Genomic DNA, 15,486 nt, shown 5'->3' with positions numbered 1-15,486 from the left:
TGGGACTCTCTACAAAGTCCTGAGGTAGTACAGGGCATCACATGGTAAGGGGGCTCATGAGAGTTGGCTAGACTGGCTTTTATAACAGACTCACTCTCCTGGTAAACAACTCACTCCCTCCATAACCCATTAATCCATACATCCATGAAGACAAAGGTTGATGGCCTTTGTGTGAGTTATACAGGCCGCAGTTTTTCAGTTTCTAATCTTTTATTCTTGATATGTCATTATTTATTTATTTTTATTTTTACCTTTTCCATTTCCCCTTTCAGGAATATGTCATTATTCATTAGTCTTAACAAAATGTAGTGAGAAAGAGGAAGACACCTGCTACTTATCAGAAAATAAGTCAGATGGACTACTTGCGAAAGACACTGAAGCCAATAAAGAGAAACACTTAGAATGCCCAGTATGCTAATGACTATACTATCTTCTGTGCTATGTATAGTAGTATATATATAGTATGTGCATAAACACACACATACTATATACTGTTTTTTCCTTCTAGGTGTGAATGATCATAGTTCAAATGAATAAAATGCAGCTAATTCACAAAGTTTTTTTTAAAAAAAGTACAACTGACCTTAATGAAAACACATTCCTCAAGTTTTTGAGAATCAAATCTCAGTAAAGAAGATCTTTTGAGAAGATAAATACAGCCTCTCAGTAAAGGGCAGAAGCACAAATAGAATACAGTTAGACAACAGAAAGTTGAGAGGTTGACCTGGTCATGTGAGTTATTTACAGATAAATATACCTTATTTACTTACTCTTCTAAGTTAAAACTGAAACTGAGAAAATTGGGCCTTCTTACTGCCCAGTACAGCTATGAGAATTTGTTTACTGATTGATGAATACCATGGATATTAGTCCTTGACTCACCTCCCCTGGGTCAGTACTGTGCACAATACAAATTTGCTTAAGAAACCCTTCCACCCTACCCTACAAGAACTTACAAAATTCTAGGTGAGGTAAAACATATCTACAAATGAAATGCAGTATAATGACTCCAAAATATAGAGGTATGTGTAGGAGTTAGAACCAAAATATTAATAACTAGTGTGGTATGGGTGTCCAATGAATCAGATCAGATGCCAGCCCTGAAAAACTGACCTGGCTGTCCTAAAGCACAAGAGTGGAATATCAGTACTGATTACATATAATGTGCTGTAGGATTGCATATTTGTATAATTTAGTAATTGATTCCACTGAATAATCATGTATAGGTAATGGGCTAATCTATCATCAGTTTTGAATAAAATAATGTTTCTAACATGAATTCTGTGTAGAAGCTTTTTAAGCAGAAATTTAGATAAGCAGTGGGCTTAGAAAAATCCACATGAAAAGCCTTTAATAAATGAATGAATTCATCATCTCCCTTTCCCTTCAGTATGTGATTCCAGTGTCCGTGTCCTCACCCATGAATGGGAAATGAAGGTGTGTGTTAAGTATTGAAATATAGCAGGAGGAGGATCCTAGGGGTACTGCCTTAAACTGGGCCAACCTGCTTTTTTAGTTCTTCTGCCCACAAATGTTTTTCTTCATACTATAAGAAATGCTCCATTTTCTTAAGTACCTAAAACATACAAAGATTCATTTGTGTTAACAAGCCTCAAGTGAAGTTCCACTGGCCACAAATGCAAAGCAGGCAGGCAAGATAAAATTTGTTTTTTCTCACTGAGCGATAGTTTGAGGGCTAATAATTTCAGTTTATAGTCATTTTTTCCTGTAGCCCAAGGACATGGAAAGTGAAAAAAAGAAAAATTCAGGAACCTGAGTTGTAGAGTTCAATATTCATACCAAGATTCATTCCACCTCATAGGTTGCATCCCATTCCCTTTAAGGCATTTTTATCTGTTCACCAATGTATGGAGTTTCCATAATCAGAATCAATCCTGTTGTTCTATTCACCACCTGGAGAAAAACAAAATTAGGATTGTTAGTCTATTTGCTTCTCCTCCAATGTAAGGCTATGGTTTCTCTATTTTCCTACTTTTTTTCCGATTTCCTGTGAAATCAAAGCTTTTGCCTTAGGCATATACATAAACACTCATGCAATTTCAGCTTCTCCTCTTCCACCAACTTTTCTTGGCCTTACAAATGTATTCAAGATGTTTTTGTCCTTGAAATAAATCTGTCCTTCACTCTACTATCTTATTTCTTCCTCCTGTAAATAAATATCTTGAGTAACTGGGTCATAGAAAGGGAGTGACCCCAGAAGTCAGTTGAGCTGAGTGTTGGGTCCAACTCTTTCTTGGAAAATCCTTCAGAACTTCAGTCATCATAGCTAGACAAGCTCTAGAAGTCCTTCCAGTTCAAACCTTACTCTGGGATGAATTTATATTTATCAAGACTAGCTACTTTCAATGCCTCCTCACTCCTTGGGGCTTGGGTTTGATTTCTGCCATGCAACTGTGTATTATACTGTAGAAGTTTATAAATTTAGCTAGTTTCAAAATTCAGTAGGTTTTTTCTTCATCCATATTCACTCAACACTGGAGAACTAGTTTTCTTCCTTAGATTCTTCTACCAATACCAGTTGTCATCTTAACATTCTTTTTCTTTCTTTCATTTTTAAACATTTTAAAATAGAGTTGTCAGACATACACAGAGGTAGAGATTAACACCCATGTACTATCATCAACCATTCTCAAAAATTGTCAACATTTTACCAGTCTCTTAATATTATTTTTTAAAGAAAAAAATCATTTTATTCTCATAACATTTCCATCACCCTCCAGAATTCTCTTGTGCTGCACTTTGTAATGAACCCCCCTCCATCCTCCAACCCCAGGCAACCTCTGACATGTTCTCTATCTTTATAGTTTATAGCTTTCTTATAGTTTATAGCTTTCTCCAGAATTTCATAGATGAATTTTATAGTATATATTCTTTAGAGTCTGGCTTATTTCACTTAACAGAAATACATTTCAGATTCATCCATGTTGTATCAGCAGCCTTTTTCTTTTTCTTTTTCTATTTCTTTTTCTTTTTATTGCTGAGTAGTAATTCATTGAATAGATATACCACTGTTTGTTTATCCATGTATTAGTCAAAGAAAATTTCAGTTGTTTATTATTTTGGGTGACTATGAATAAAGTCACTATAAACATTTATGTACAAGTTTTGGAATGAATATAAGTATTTCTTTGTCTTGGGTTAATATTAAGGGTAAAATTGCTGGGTCATATGCTAAGTGTATGGGATTTTAATAGGAATTGCGTTGACCAATTTAGGAGAATTGATATCTTGACAATATTAAGTTTTCCAAACCATGAACATGGTATCACTTACCATTTATTTAGGTTTTCTTTGATTTCTTTAATTTGATTTTTCTGCATAGATGCATAAGAATTTTTTCTTATTCTTTGAGTTCATCAATTTAACCAGGATTTGTCTTGCTATTGATTGTTATGCATCAGATTATCTTACAATCTTGTTTTCTCAGTCTGTCTACAAAGTCAGTAGGAAATTATTTTTTGTTATGTATTTGAATATGTTACTTTTTCTTTTGTTGAATCCTGTACTTTAGAAAGACCAATTACCCTTTTATAGGATCATCTTCGCCCTTCTTTTTTTTTTCTATTGCTTTAAACTTTATCATTTTCATTTGAACACTTCAGGTTTTCTTCTGTACCTAGAAATCACTGTTTGGCTCTGAATACTCTGTTTCTGATTTATTTTTTAGTGTGCTAATGAGCTTTGGTCCTCAATTTGTTTCATTGGTTCTACAGTCTCCCATTCCATTTTATTTTATTTTACTGTATTTTTTTTTTTCTTTTGAGACGGAGTCTCACGCCCAGGCTGGAGTGCAGTGGCACGCTCTTGGCTCACTGCAGCCTCCACCTCCCGGGTTCATGCCATGCTCCTGCCACAGCCTCCCGAGTAGCTGGGACTACAGGCGCCCACCACATACCCGGCTAATTTTTTGTATTTTTAGTAGAGACGGGGTTTCACCATGTTAGCCAGGGTGGTCTCGATCTCCTGACCTTGTGATCCACCCGCCTCGGCCTCCCAAAGTGCTGGGATTACAGGCGTGAACCACCGTGCCCGGCCCTATTTTATTCTTTTATCATTTTATGAATACATGTTTTTAACTCAAAACACTTCTAGAGAATTTCCTTTTGTTCCTTTAGTTACCTTTTGTTGTTCTGGGTTCTTTTTTGTCTTCTGTGTCCTTTTTGCTTTGCTTTCTTTTCCCCCACAGTTTATTTGTAAAGTTTTCTAGTGATTTTTTTTTTTTCATCAAATGAATATTAGGGCACTTCTAGTCAGACCACATACTTGGTCTGATACAATTTGAGTGCTTTGTTGTCTCTTTCCCTCAGTGTTTTTGAGCCAGTTTGTTTTTTCTCACTGAGCAATAGTTTGAGGGCTGATAATTTCAGTTTATAGTCATTTTTTCCTGTAGCCCAAGGACATGGAAAGTGAAAAAAACAAGAATTTAGGAACCTGAGTTGTAGTGTTCAATATTCATACCAAGATTCATTCCACCTCATAGGTTGCATCCCATTCCCTTTAAGGCATTTTTATCTGTTCACCAGTGTATGGAGTTTCCATAATCAGAATCAATCCTGTTGTTCCATTCACCACCTGGAGAAAAAAAAAACAAAATTAGGATTGTTAGTCTATTTGCTTCTCCTCCAATGTGGGGTTACTTGTGAGGATTCTCAGGCTCTTTTGCATCCCCAGCACAACTGGGGGAAGAGGCCGTGTTGGGTTAGGAACCCTGCCATGTTGTAGAAGCCACTCTGCTCCCGACCCTTTCCTGGGCCACAGCATTTTGCAATTTAGAACATTTGTACGTAGCCCTTCCTTATTTGGTTGCCTCCGTGAAATTCTGTGGGCAGTTTTTCTTTTGACCATTTATTTTTCTTTTTTCTGTATTTGCAGCTGCTACCAATACCAAAGTAGAAGCTCCCTTCTGCAGCTCTCTGACTTGCTGCTTTATGTTTGTCCCTGGATTCTCTTTCTATTTCCCCAGCATGGGTGTTCCCTGAGGGGCTGCCTTCCTGTGAACATAAAGATGGCAGTTCACAAGCCAAGGAGAGAGACCGCAAATATTTCCTTCAGCCCTCAGAAGGAACCAACCCTACAACACTTGATTTTAGACTTCTAGCATCCAGAACTGTGAGACAATAAATTTCTGTTACTTTTTTTTTTTTTTTTTTTTTTAAATCATTTCCTTTTCTTTTTTTGCAGTATTTGAAGCTCCTACCAGGCAGCTTCCTTCTGCACCTTTCTGGCTGTTGCTTCTTTACATTTGTGTCAGCTGCTCTTCCTGATTCCTAAACATGGATGTCCCCTGAGTGCTGCCCTTTGCCATGTCTCCTTCTATATTATTTCTGACAGAGATTTAATCTGCTCCCATGACAATGATTGCCTCTTTTTATTGGTAACCCTGGCCTTAATCCTGGGCTCTGATTCTGGATTTTTCTTCAAGTTGAGTGAACATCTTCACTTTGGTGTATTAGTTTGCTACAACTGCTGTAATAAAGTGCCATAAACTAGGTAGTTTGAGCAACAGATATTTATTACCTCATGGTTCTGAAGATGAGAAGTCTGAAATCCAAATGTTGGTAGGGTTGGTTCTCTCTGAGGGCTTTGAGGAAAGGATCTGTTCAGGCCTCTCCCTTTGCTTATAGGTGGGTGCTCTTCCTGTGTGCATGTCTGTGTCTAAATTTCCCCTTTTTATAAAGACCCCAGTCATAGTGAATTAGGGACCACCTAATGACCTCATTATAATTTGATGACTTCTGGAAAGACTCTTTCTCCAAATAAGGTCACATCCTGAAGAACTGGAGGTTAGGACTTTAACATACAATGTTGGGAAGGCACAGTTCAATCCATAACACTTGAATATTTACTCATATCACACATATTTCCTGCTACATGCCAGGCGTTGGTCTAGGCCCTGGGAATATGGACGTGATGAGGCTCAGTCTCTTTCCTCTTCATGAGTAGAAAAGATAAGAATAGATTTGCAATACTATATACAGGAAGTGCTCTCATAGATGAGAGATTCCTTTGAGGATCCCTTAGTGGCACACCCAGCCCTGACTGGCAGAATCAAGAATGACATCTCAGAGGAAGTGATGCTTATGCTGGATCCTTCCCAGTAGGATGCAATACTGGCTTATGCTGGATCCTTCCCAATAGATGCAATACTGTGTAATTGCTCTCCCTGCTTTTAAACCACACCCTTAGTTACCCAGCCCTGGATTCCACCACCCAGACAATCTTTTCAAAGCACCACGTTAAGACATTTCTCAGTTGAGAAACCTGTAATGACTCCTCATGGTCAACAGAACTAACTCTAAAAAAATTATTTAGCCTGGCTGGCCTTTGGTTCCTCCCGAATCAGGTGCCACACTGTAATCTACCTCTCCTGTCTTGATCTTCCTATTGTTTCCATCCTTAGCCCTGTATGTTACCAAGTTGTAGTAACACACATTTTGGAGACACATCTGCAACTTTTCATAATCTCATGAAGCCAGGATTTTTGTTTTGTTTCCTACGGTATCATTGTCACCTAAAAAAGTGTTTGGCCTATAACATATACTTCAGAATACTGGTCGAATAAACAAATGAATTTTCTCTACTTGCAATGCAGGCCTCTCCTTTCTCTCAGCTGTGCACATTTTTGCCCTATTGAAATTTTATTCTCAAGGCTCAGCTCATGTATGCTTTCCTCCATTATGCCTTTCTTCTAGGTCACATGTGGATACAGATGTGACTCTTCATTCCTAAAGACTTTTGCAGTCTGTGTGAACTGTTTGCATGCCCCTGCATTCTGCTTCGCATTGTAGAAATCTGAGTAGGTGTCTTTTACCTGCCAGATTCAGTTGTTTGAATTTAGGAACCATATTTTAAAAATAATATTGTGTCTTGCTTAGCACTTTCTTGCACAATAATAGATGCCTAAAAGTTAATTTGTGTTTGAAGAGAAAATGAATGGGAGGAGTATTTTGTATTTGTTTCAAAAAAGTGGGGAAGAAGGCCTAAGAAATGGAGCATTTGGTCTGTCCCTCTTGCTTTCCCTTATTTTTCTGAGTTTACAACATTTTTAAATTCATTCAGCAGATATTTATTAAGCCCTTGTTCTATTCAAGACTAGGACTATTCAAGTCCTAGCACTTAAATTACAAACAAGAATTAAACTGCCTTTGGGGTACTTATCACTTCTTCTGATAGAGAGACTTCCCAGTTGGTCCCAGTGGTCACTATCATCTGTACAGTTTTTAAGATGCTTTTCTTTACTCACATTTATTCATCCCAGAGTCTAGGCTCTTTGCACATGTTGAGGCTGCCTGAGAGTAGGGCCCTTGTCTTTATCCTCCCATTCTGCACTGCCTAGCACTGAGCTTATACCTGATGGCGACTTCAGTGGGTCCTTTATTTCCCCTAAAGATTCTCTGACTCTTTTCTAAGTTTGCCCTGTCTCTCCAATTATAGAATGATGAGTTAGGACCAGAGACTTCAGAAGGATACTGATTGCTCTGCTTAGATTCAGAGGCCCTCTATTATCAATAAGAGTAAAAATAAGCGCAATTAAGTAGCACAATGTTTAGCACTCGTGCTAAGGTTTTTACGTGAATTGTGTTTTCTAGTGGGGCCTGTTGCTATATCATTGGCTTCTAGGACTCCTTCATTTCTTACAAGTTGTCATGTTAACATGTTGAGGTTGGTGAGTGAACATCTAGTTTGTTTGCCTCTGCTCAAACTCAAGAGTCATGATTATACTGAAGAGCTTGTGCCAAACAGAAATGCAATCTGAATTACTTTGGTGGGTCATGCACATATATTATCTTTTCTAGAGCCATTTAATTCTTAATAAATCCCTTTATGAAGGGAAAATGAGGAAGTGAAAATTGAGATGAAATAATGGAGTAGTAGGGAGTGGAAAGGATGGTAAAAATACTTGTTTTGAGGTTCTGTTTGACGTGGAAATGACTGCTCTTAAACTTGATTGAAAGACAGGCCTGAGTTAATTCATATAGAAAATGTGGCAATATGTTCTATTATGTCATTGTTATTGGGGGATGGGAAACATCTATTTTATTTAAATATGTTGTATACCCATCAGAACAACATGAGTTCATGGAAGTGATATAACAACAATTACAAGTAATAGCCCAACCCTATGCTGTCTGTGTTTATAGGTTTATAGTGTTATCTGTATCAGAGAGACAATGGCACAAGATACTTCTAAATAGCAGGTATATAATTCACTAACAAGTCTTATATGGTGTTGCAAAGTATGTTTATCAGGTATACTTAACATATTCACTTATTAATCATGCTTTGTTTAAACAAAAATCAAGATTAGTTTATCCTGAGCACCTATCAGCAGGAAAGGTAGAGATCACCTGGATAGGCTCAGGCTGTCAGCTTCAGTTTATACTTGAAATGACACTGCAGAGTAATCTCTGTGTCATGGCTACAGCCAACATTGTCTCTCAACCTTCCTTCTTCCATGTGAGCTAACCACTCTTCTTCCTTATTCTGGGATTCTCCTTTCTCCCTGAGGTCATGTGCTTCCCCTTGTGACTTGTGGGATGGGATGGGACTGTAAATATAATGTAGATTAACCAAGAAATCACTGCAGTCCCAGTGTTTTTTTTTTTTTTTTTTTTCAGTGCTTGGTTTAAATGTTGGCATGTGATGCAATTCTGGGAAGGGACATTTAAGGGCCTCTGGAGGAGCATTGAGAAGGATTTTGAAGCTCCTAAAAAGAGACACAAAGAAAGTTCTCTTTCACTGCTCTAAATAAAGGTGTATGAGAATGTGCTATTTGGAAGGGTTGCTACTGTCTTTTTCCATAAAAATGACAAAAGAGAATTTTGCCAACTCAGGAGAACTGCCGTATCTTTGGACTTCTTATACTATGAGAAAACATATCCCCTTACTGGTTAAGCCATTTTGAGTTTTCTGTTACTTGCAGATGAAAGCATCTTCCCTGATTCTGTAACATTGCCATTTGAAAAATAGAAAGTTAGGTGTTTAATAGGTGAAGAAAATTTCTTCATCAATTTCGTTTGCCTAAATTACAAGGCTTATGGTCTAATTTTCTGTAATTTACTAAGATATAAGATATAGTAGTGATTTTCTCTTTCACAGATACTTAGGAACTTCAAGCAGTCATCCCAGATATAAAAGGTTAGTTTACATCCTGGATATATGTGCTGATTCAAAGATCTGTCCCCATATTTCACATCTCTTGTGAGTTCTTTTGAAATCCCAGATTAATCTTTTCCAGCATTGATTGCACCTCCTATTCCTGCCCTTCTTGACCCAGATGCCTTATTGTTCCTAAGTGACCTTTAACTGAATCCTTTGTCACGTACTTTATGCCTGTTGCTCATGTTGTCATGGGTGTCGTCATGTCTGAGAATGATTTATGAAGCATTAAGAAAAGATTCTCTAACCTGGCCCATCAGAATTTTCCCAAATATTAACTGAATCCAAATCTCTCTCTGGGTGATTCTGATTTTCAACCAGGTTTAAGAACCACTGACATAAGGGATATAAAAGAAAAATTGTACTGACCCAATCCCATACCTAAAGTAAATGGTTTCAAATCTCACTTGACAAACTCACAAGTCTGTATTAGAGTCCTCCAGAGGGACAGAACCAATAGGATATATGTATATATATATAAAAGAGAGTTTATTAGGGAGAAATGGCTCACAGGGCAAAGTCTCAACAATAGGCCATCTGCAAGCTGGAGAAAGAGAGAGAAGCTAGTAGTGTGACTCAGTCCAAGTTCAAAAGCCTCAAAACTAGGGAAGCCAACAGTGCAGCCCTCAGTCTGAGGCCAAAGGCCTGAGAGCCCCTGAGAGGCCACTGGTGCAAGTTCCCAGAGTCCGAAGGCCAAAGAGCCTGGAATCTGACATTCAAGGGCAGGAGGAGATGGAGCAAGCGTCCTACAAGGGAAGAAAGACTGAACAGACTCAGCAAGCTGCTTATCCTTCCTTCTGCTCGCTTTGTTCTAGTTTCTTCATTTTTTTTTCCTTTTTTTTTGAGACAGGATCTTGTTCTGTCATCCAGGCTGGAGTGCAGTGGCACAAGCATGACTCACTGCAGCCTTGACCTCCCGGGCTCAAGCCATCGTCCTGCCTTAGCCTCCTGTATTGCTGAAACCACAGGTGTGTGCCACCATGCCTGGCTAATTTTTTAATTTTTTTGTAGAGATGGGGGCTCACTTTGTTGCCCATGCTGGTCTTCAACTCCTGGGCTCAAGTGATCCCCTTGCCTTGGCCTCCCAAAGTGCTGGGATTACGGATGTGAGCCACCACACCTGGTACTCTTTAGGGTTTTCTAGTTGTAAGACCCTATTGGCTGCAAGGAGACACATTAACTTCTTCCTTTCTGATTTGGATGCCTTTTTATTTCTTTTTTGCATAATTGCTGTGGCTAGATCCTCCAGTACAGTCAGCCCTTCACATCTGTGGGGGATTGGTTACAGGACCCTATACCAAAATCCGAGATTCCTCTAGTCCAGGCCAGGCATAGTGGCTCATGCCTATAATCTGAGCACTTTGGGAGGACAAGGTGGGAGGATCACCTGAGCCCAGGAGTTTGAGACCAGCCCGGGCAACACAGTAAGACACCCATCTCTACAAAAAATAAAAAATTAGCCAGGCATTGTGGCATATGCCTGTAGTCCCAGCTCCTCGGGAGGCTATAGTGGGAGAATTTCCTTAGCCCAGGAGATCAAGGCTGCAGTGAGTCATGATCATGCCACTGCACTCTAGCCTTGGTGACAAAATGAGACCCTGTCTCCAAATAAATAAATAAATAAGTAAAACATTTTTAAAAATTAGAATGCTTAATGCTGTAGTACAGTTGACCTTCCATAACTGAGGATTCCACATCCACCAACAGTGGATTGAAAATATGTACAATTGGCCCTCTGATTCCATGGATGCAGAACCCATGAATATGGAGGGAAGACTACTATGTTGAATAGAAGTGGTGAGGGCACAACAAAGAGGTCATTCAAACACGCAGTGAGATGGTTGCCACCTGCAAGCCGAGAGAAGAGACTTCAGAATGAGACCTTATCTTGCTGGCACCTTGATCGTAAACTTCCGGCCTCTAGAACTGTGAGAAATAAATTTCTATTTTTTAAAACAAACAACAAAAAAAGTGGTGAGAGTGGGCATCCTTGTCTTGATCTTAGAGGAAAAGCTTTCAACTCTTTACTGCTGAGTATTACGTTAGCTTTTTATATATGGCCTTTATTGTTTTGAGGTTTCTTCTAAACTGAGTTCATTGAGTTTTTATTATAAAAGGATGCTGAATTTTGTCAAATGCTCTTTTTGCATTGATTGGAATGATTATGTGGTTTTTGTCTTCCATTTTATTAATGTGGTATATCACATTTATTGATTTGCATTTGTTGAACCATCCTTGTATCCTAGGGATGAATCCCACTTGATCATAGTGAATGATCCTTTTTGTGTGCTACTGAATTTGATTTGCTGGTATTATCTTGAGGATTTTTGCCTGTATGTTCATCAAGGGTATTGACCTGAAGTTTTCTTTTTTTGTAGTGTCCTTGTCTGGTTTTGGTATCTGGGTAATGCTGACCTTATGAAATGAGTTCAGAAGTATTCCCTCCTCTTCATTTTTTTTCGAAGAGTTTGAGAAGAATCACTATTAGTTATTCTTTTTTTTTTTTTTTTTTTTTGAGATGGAGTTTCGAGCCCAGGCTGGAGTGCAATAGCATGATCTCAGCTCACCACAACCTCCGCCTCCCAGGTTCAAGTGATTCTCCTGCCTCAGCCTCCTGAGTAGCTGGGATTACAGGCATGCGCCACCATGCCTGGCTAATTTTGTATTTTTAGTAGAGACGGGGTTTCTCTATGTTGGCCAGGCTGGTCTCGAACTCCTGACCTCAGGTGATCCGCCCGCCTTGGCCTCCCAAAGTGCTGGGATTACAGGCGTGAGCCACCACGCCCAGTCTGTTAGTTATTCTTTAAATGTTTGGTAGAATTTAACAGTGAAGTTATCAGGTCCTGGAGTTTTATTTTATGGGAGGTTTTTGATTACTGACTTGATCTCCTTACCCACTGTTGGTCTGTTTAGATTTTCTCCTGCTTCATGATTCAATCCTGGAAGGTTATATGTCTCTAGGAGTGTATCCATTTATTCTGGGATATGTCGGTGTATCATTTTTCACAGTAGTTCTTATGATCCTTTGCATTTCTGTGGTCTCAGTTGCAATGTCTCTTCTTTCATTTCCAATTTTATTTATTAATATTCTTTTTTTTTCCTTTGTGCAGCTAAAGGTTTGTCAATTTTGTTGAAATTTTTAGATAACCAGCTCTTAGTTTTGTTGATCTTTTGTTTTTCTAGTCTTTATTTCCTTTATTTCTCCTCTAATCTATATTATTTTCTTGCTTCTGTTGACTTTGTTTTTCTTTTTCTAGTTTCTTGAAGTGTAATGTTAATTATTTATTTGAAGTTTTTTTTCTTTTCTATTATAGGCATTTAAACTTCCCTCTTAGAACTGCTTTTGTGGCATCCCATAAGTTCTGGTAAGTTGTGTTTTCATTTTCATTTGTCTCAATATTTTTAAATTTCCCTTTTGATTTCTTTTTTGACCATGAGTTGTTCAGGTGCATGTTGCTTACTTTCCATGTATTTGTGAATTTTCCAGTTTTCTTCCTGTTATCGATTTGTAGTTTCACACCATTGTGATAAGAAAAGATGCTTGATATGATTTCAGTCATCTTAAATTTGGTAAAACTTGTTTTGTGGCTCAGTATATCATCTGTCATGGAGAATGTTCTGTGTACACTTAAGGAGAATGTGTATCTTGCTGTTGTTGGATAGAACGTTCAGCACATGTCTGTTAGGTTCATTTAGTCTAACGCGTACTTCAAGTTCAATGTTTCGTTATTTATTTTATGTCTTCGTGATTTATGCAATGTTGAAAGTAGGATATTAAAGTCCCCTACTATTATTGTATTGTAGTCCCTCTCTCCTTTCAGATCTATTAATCTTTGTGTTATTTTTGGTGCTACTATGTTGGGTACATATGTATTTATAATTGTTATATTCTCTTGATGAATTGACCCCTTTATCACCATATAATGATCTTATCTCTTGTGACAGTTTTTGACTTAAAGTCTATTTGGCCTGATGTAAGAAAATAATTTTTTTTACAGCTTTATTTTTATTTCAAACTTTTATTCCTTGAGGTGGTAGAAAACTATTTTAGTCAATTTTAATCTCTAAGCACCTCCCCTCCACCCTCAGCAAGTTAAAAAAGCTTATGTAGTATCAAGGTAATTGAGAGGAGGAGCCCTTTAATCCTCCATGTTCTCTGTCTACATTGCCATCCTTTGAGGTATCCAGGGTCCCATCAGGTCTTTGGCCACTTGTGCTTGCAGATCTGAAGAGATATATGTTGTTTCTACTTTTATGACTCCTTCATTTTCTATGGCTCTTCTGCAATACTTCCGTAAACCCAGAAAATCTGAAAGGTTTCTCAGTTAATTTTGAAACTTTATTTGCCAAGGTTGAGGACATGCACCTGTGATACAGCCTCAAGAGGTCCTGACAACATGTGCGCAAGGTGGTCGGGGCACAGCGTAGTTTTATACATTTTAGGGAGACATGAGACATCAATCAGTGTATGTAAGAAGTACATTGGTTCGGTGTGGAAAGGCGGGACAACTCAAAGCAAAGGCAGGAAGACTCGAAGCAGGGAGGGGGCTTCCAGGTCACAGATAGGCGAGAGACAAAGGGTTGCTTGCATTCTTTTGAGTTTCTGATTAACCTTTACAAAAGAGGCAATCAGGTATGCATTTATCTCAGTGATAACTTTGAAAAGAATTGGGGGCAGGTTTGCCCTAAGCAGTTCCCAGCTGCTTTTTCCGTTTAGTGACTTTGGGGGCCCAAGAGATTTTCCTTTCACACACTTCCATGCCTATTGGGGATGCTCAGAAGTCCTTGTACTGCTCCTGCACCAGACTGGAGCAAAAGAAACTTTCAGTGGCTGCCTAAAGTCCCATTGGCCACTTGTCCCGGCTCTGCCCAGGCAATAGTGCCTGACGTCTCCTGCTCTTGCCTCCTGTTATCCTACCTGGCACTTCCTCAGGGCTTTCTCTCTGGGATCTGTACTAACTCCTTTCCTCGGACTCTCTTTCCCTCAAGCCTGAAAGATGCTTTTCTGTGCCAGGAGGCGTGGGCACCTCTTGTCTCTGCCCTATGTTCTGTATGGCTAAGTGCCTAAGCTTTTGTAACCCAAAAGCTAAGATAAAACTTTCTTTGCTTTCTGCTGTTCTCTTTTATTTCCAAGGCAGTGTGAACAACCTATTCAGTGGAGAGAAATGGCAAAAAGAGAATGGAGGGTGATAAATAAAATACCAAGGAGAAATGTGGGTTAATATACATGAGCCATCAAAACAAAACACAAAATCCTGTGTAGTAGGTGGAATGGACATGTATTTTTGCTTCTGTAATGTATGTGTGTATAGTGTGTATATATTGCCACATACACACATGCGTATGTGTTATAATTAACAAATTTGAAAATTTGTCATTTGAAATAATTTTTCACTGAGGCTGTTCCACATTCTAGGTTTGCTTCCTTTTAATTGGAGTTATAATAAGTGACAATTCCAGCAGATAAACTATTCTGCTGGAATATATACATCTAAATGAGTGTTTCCTCAAAAATATTCACCTCAGACTACTATATATCTTTTCCACTAATATTGCCATAGCCCCAGACATTTCCTAAGTTGTTTTTGGAATTGTTCTTGTTTTATAAACCATAAGCTGAAAATGTGCGTAGTAAATTACTTTTTCATTAAACCCAGCTCTATTCCCCACCCTTTCCCACCTCATTGATAAAAATACAGCTCCACTTGATCCATTTGCCTCTAAACCAACCTTAACTTTCGATTAGTTATGAACTTGTTGTATAGAAGCAGTAGGCAAAGATTTTTCCTCCTTTAAAACCATTTAAATGAAATTCTGAAAAACTCTGAAGTTGATTTTTAAAGAAAAGCTCAAAATGTTTTGATGACTGTATCACTCACACAAATGTGTAACTGCAAAAGTGATTACGCTGAAGCAAACTTTTATTTGAATGAATGCATGTTGGTAGCTTCCTTTAGAACAATAGTTCTCAACTTGGGAGGATTTTGCCCCACAGGGGACATTTGGCAATTTTTGGAAATGTTTTTGATCATCTCAACTGGGGAGGACTTGTTCCTGGCACTCGTGGATGGAAGCCGAGTTGTGGTTCTAAACATCCTACAATAATCAGGACACTTCCCCACAACTAAGAATTGTCTGCCCCCAAATATCAATACTGTCGAGGTTGAGAAATCCTGCTTTAAACAAATATTTACTTTATAGCCATCCCTCATGTTTTAATATACTTCAGAGCTGCTGGTCACTTTCCTCCAGCCTCACAGCCTCTTTGAGATTTTGTTTCTGCTAAAGTATAAAGGATGGGAACGA

At 38.4% G+C, this 15,486-nt stretch overlaps 1 protein-coding gene across 4 annotated transcripts in view; it reads left to right on the top strand.

Moving 5' to 3' along the window:
• Positions 1–15,486, top strand: part of ELOVL7 (ELOVL fatty acid elongase 7) — a 91,163-nt gene that overhangs the window by 32,419 nt on the left and 43,258 nt on the right. For 3 of the 4 annotated variants that reach the window (XM_054555592.1, XM_002815586.5, XM_054555594.1), the window contains exon 2: positions 12,495–12,545. The gene's annotated coding sequence lies outside the window, so the exon portion shown is untranslated. Of the gene's footprint in view, positions 1–9,120; positions 9,160–12,494; positions 12,546–15,486 lie in introns of all 4 variants that reach the window. The other variant, XM_054555593.2, reaches the window with a different exon arrangement.

Source organism: Pongo abelii, chromosome 4, assembly GCF_028885655.2.
Source record: "Pongo abelii isolate AG06213 chromosome 4, NHGRI_mPonAbe1-v2.0_pri, whole genome shotgun sequence".
Taxonomy (NCBI): Eukaryota; Metazoa; Chordata; class Mammalia; order Primates; family Hominidae; genus Pongo; species Pongo abelii.
The sequence above is the reverse complement of the archived record's forward strand: the minus strand, read 5'-3'. Positions and strand labels throughout refer to the sequence as shown.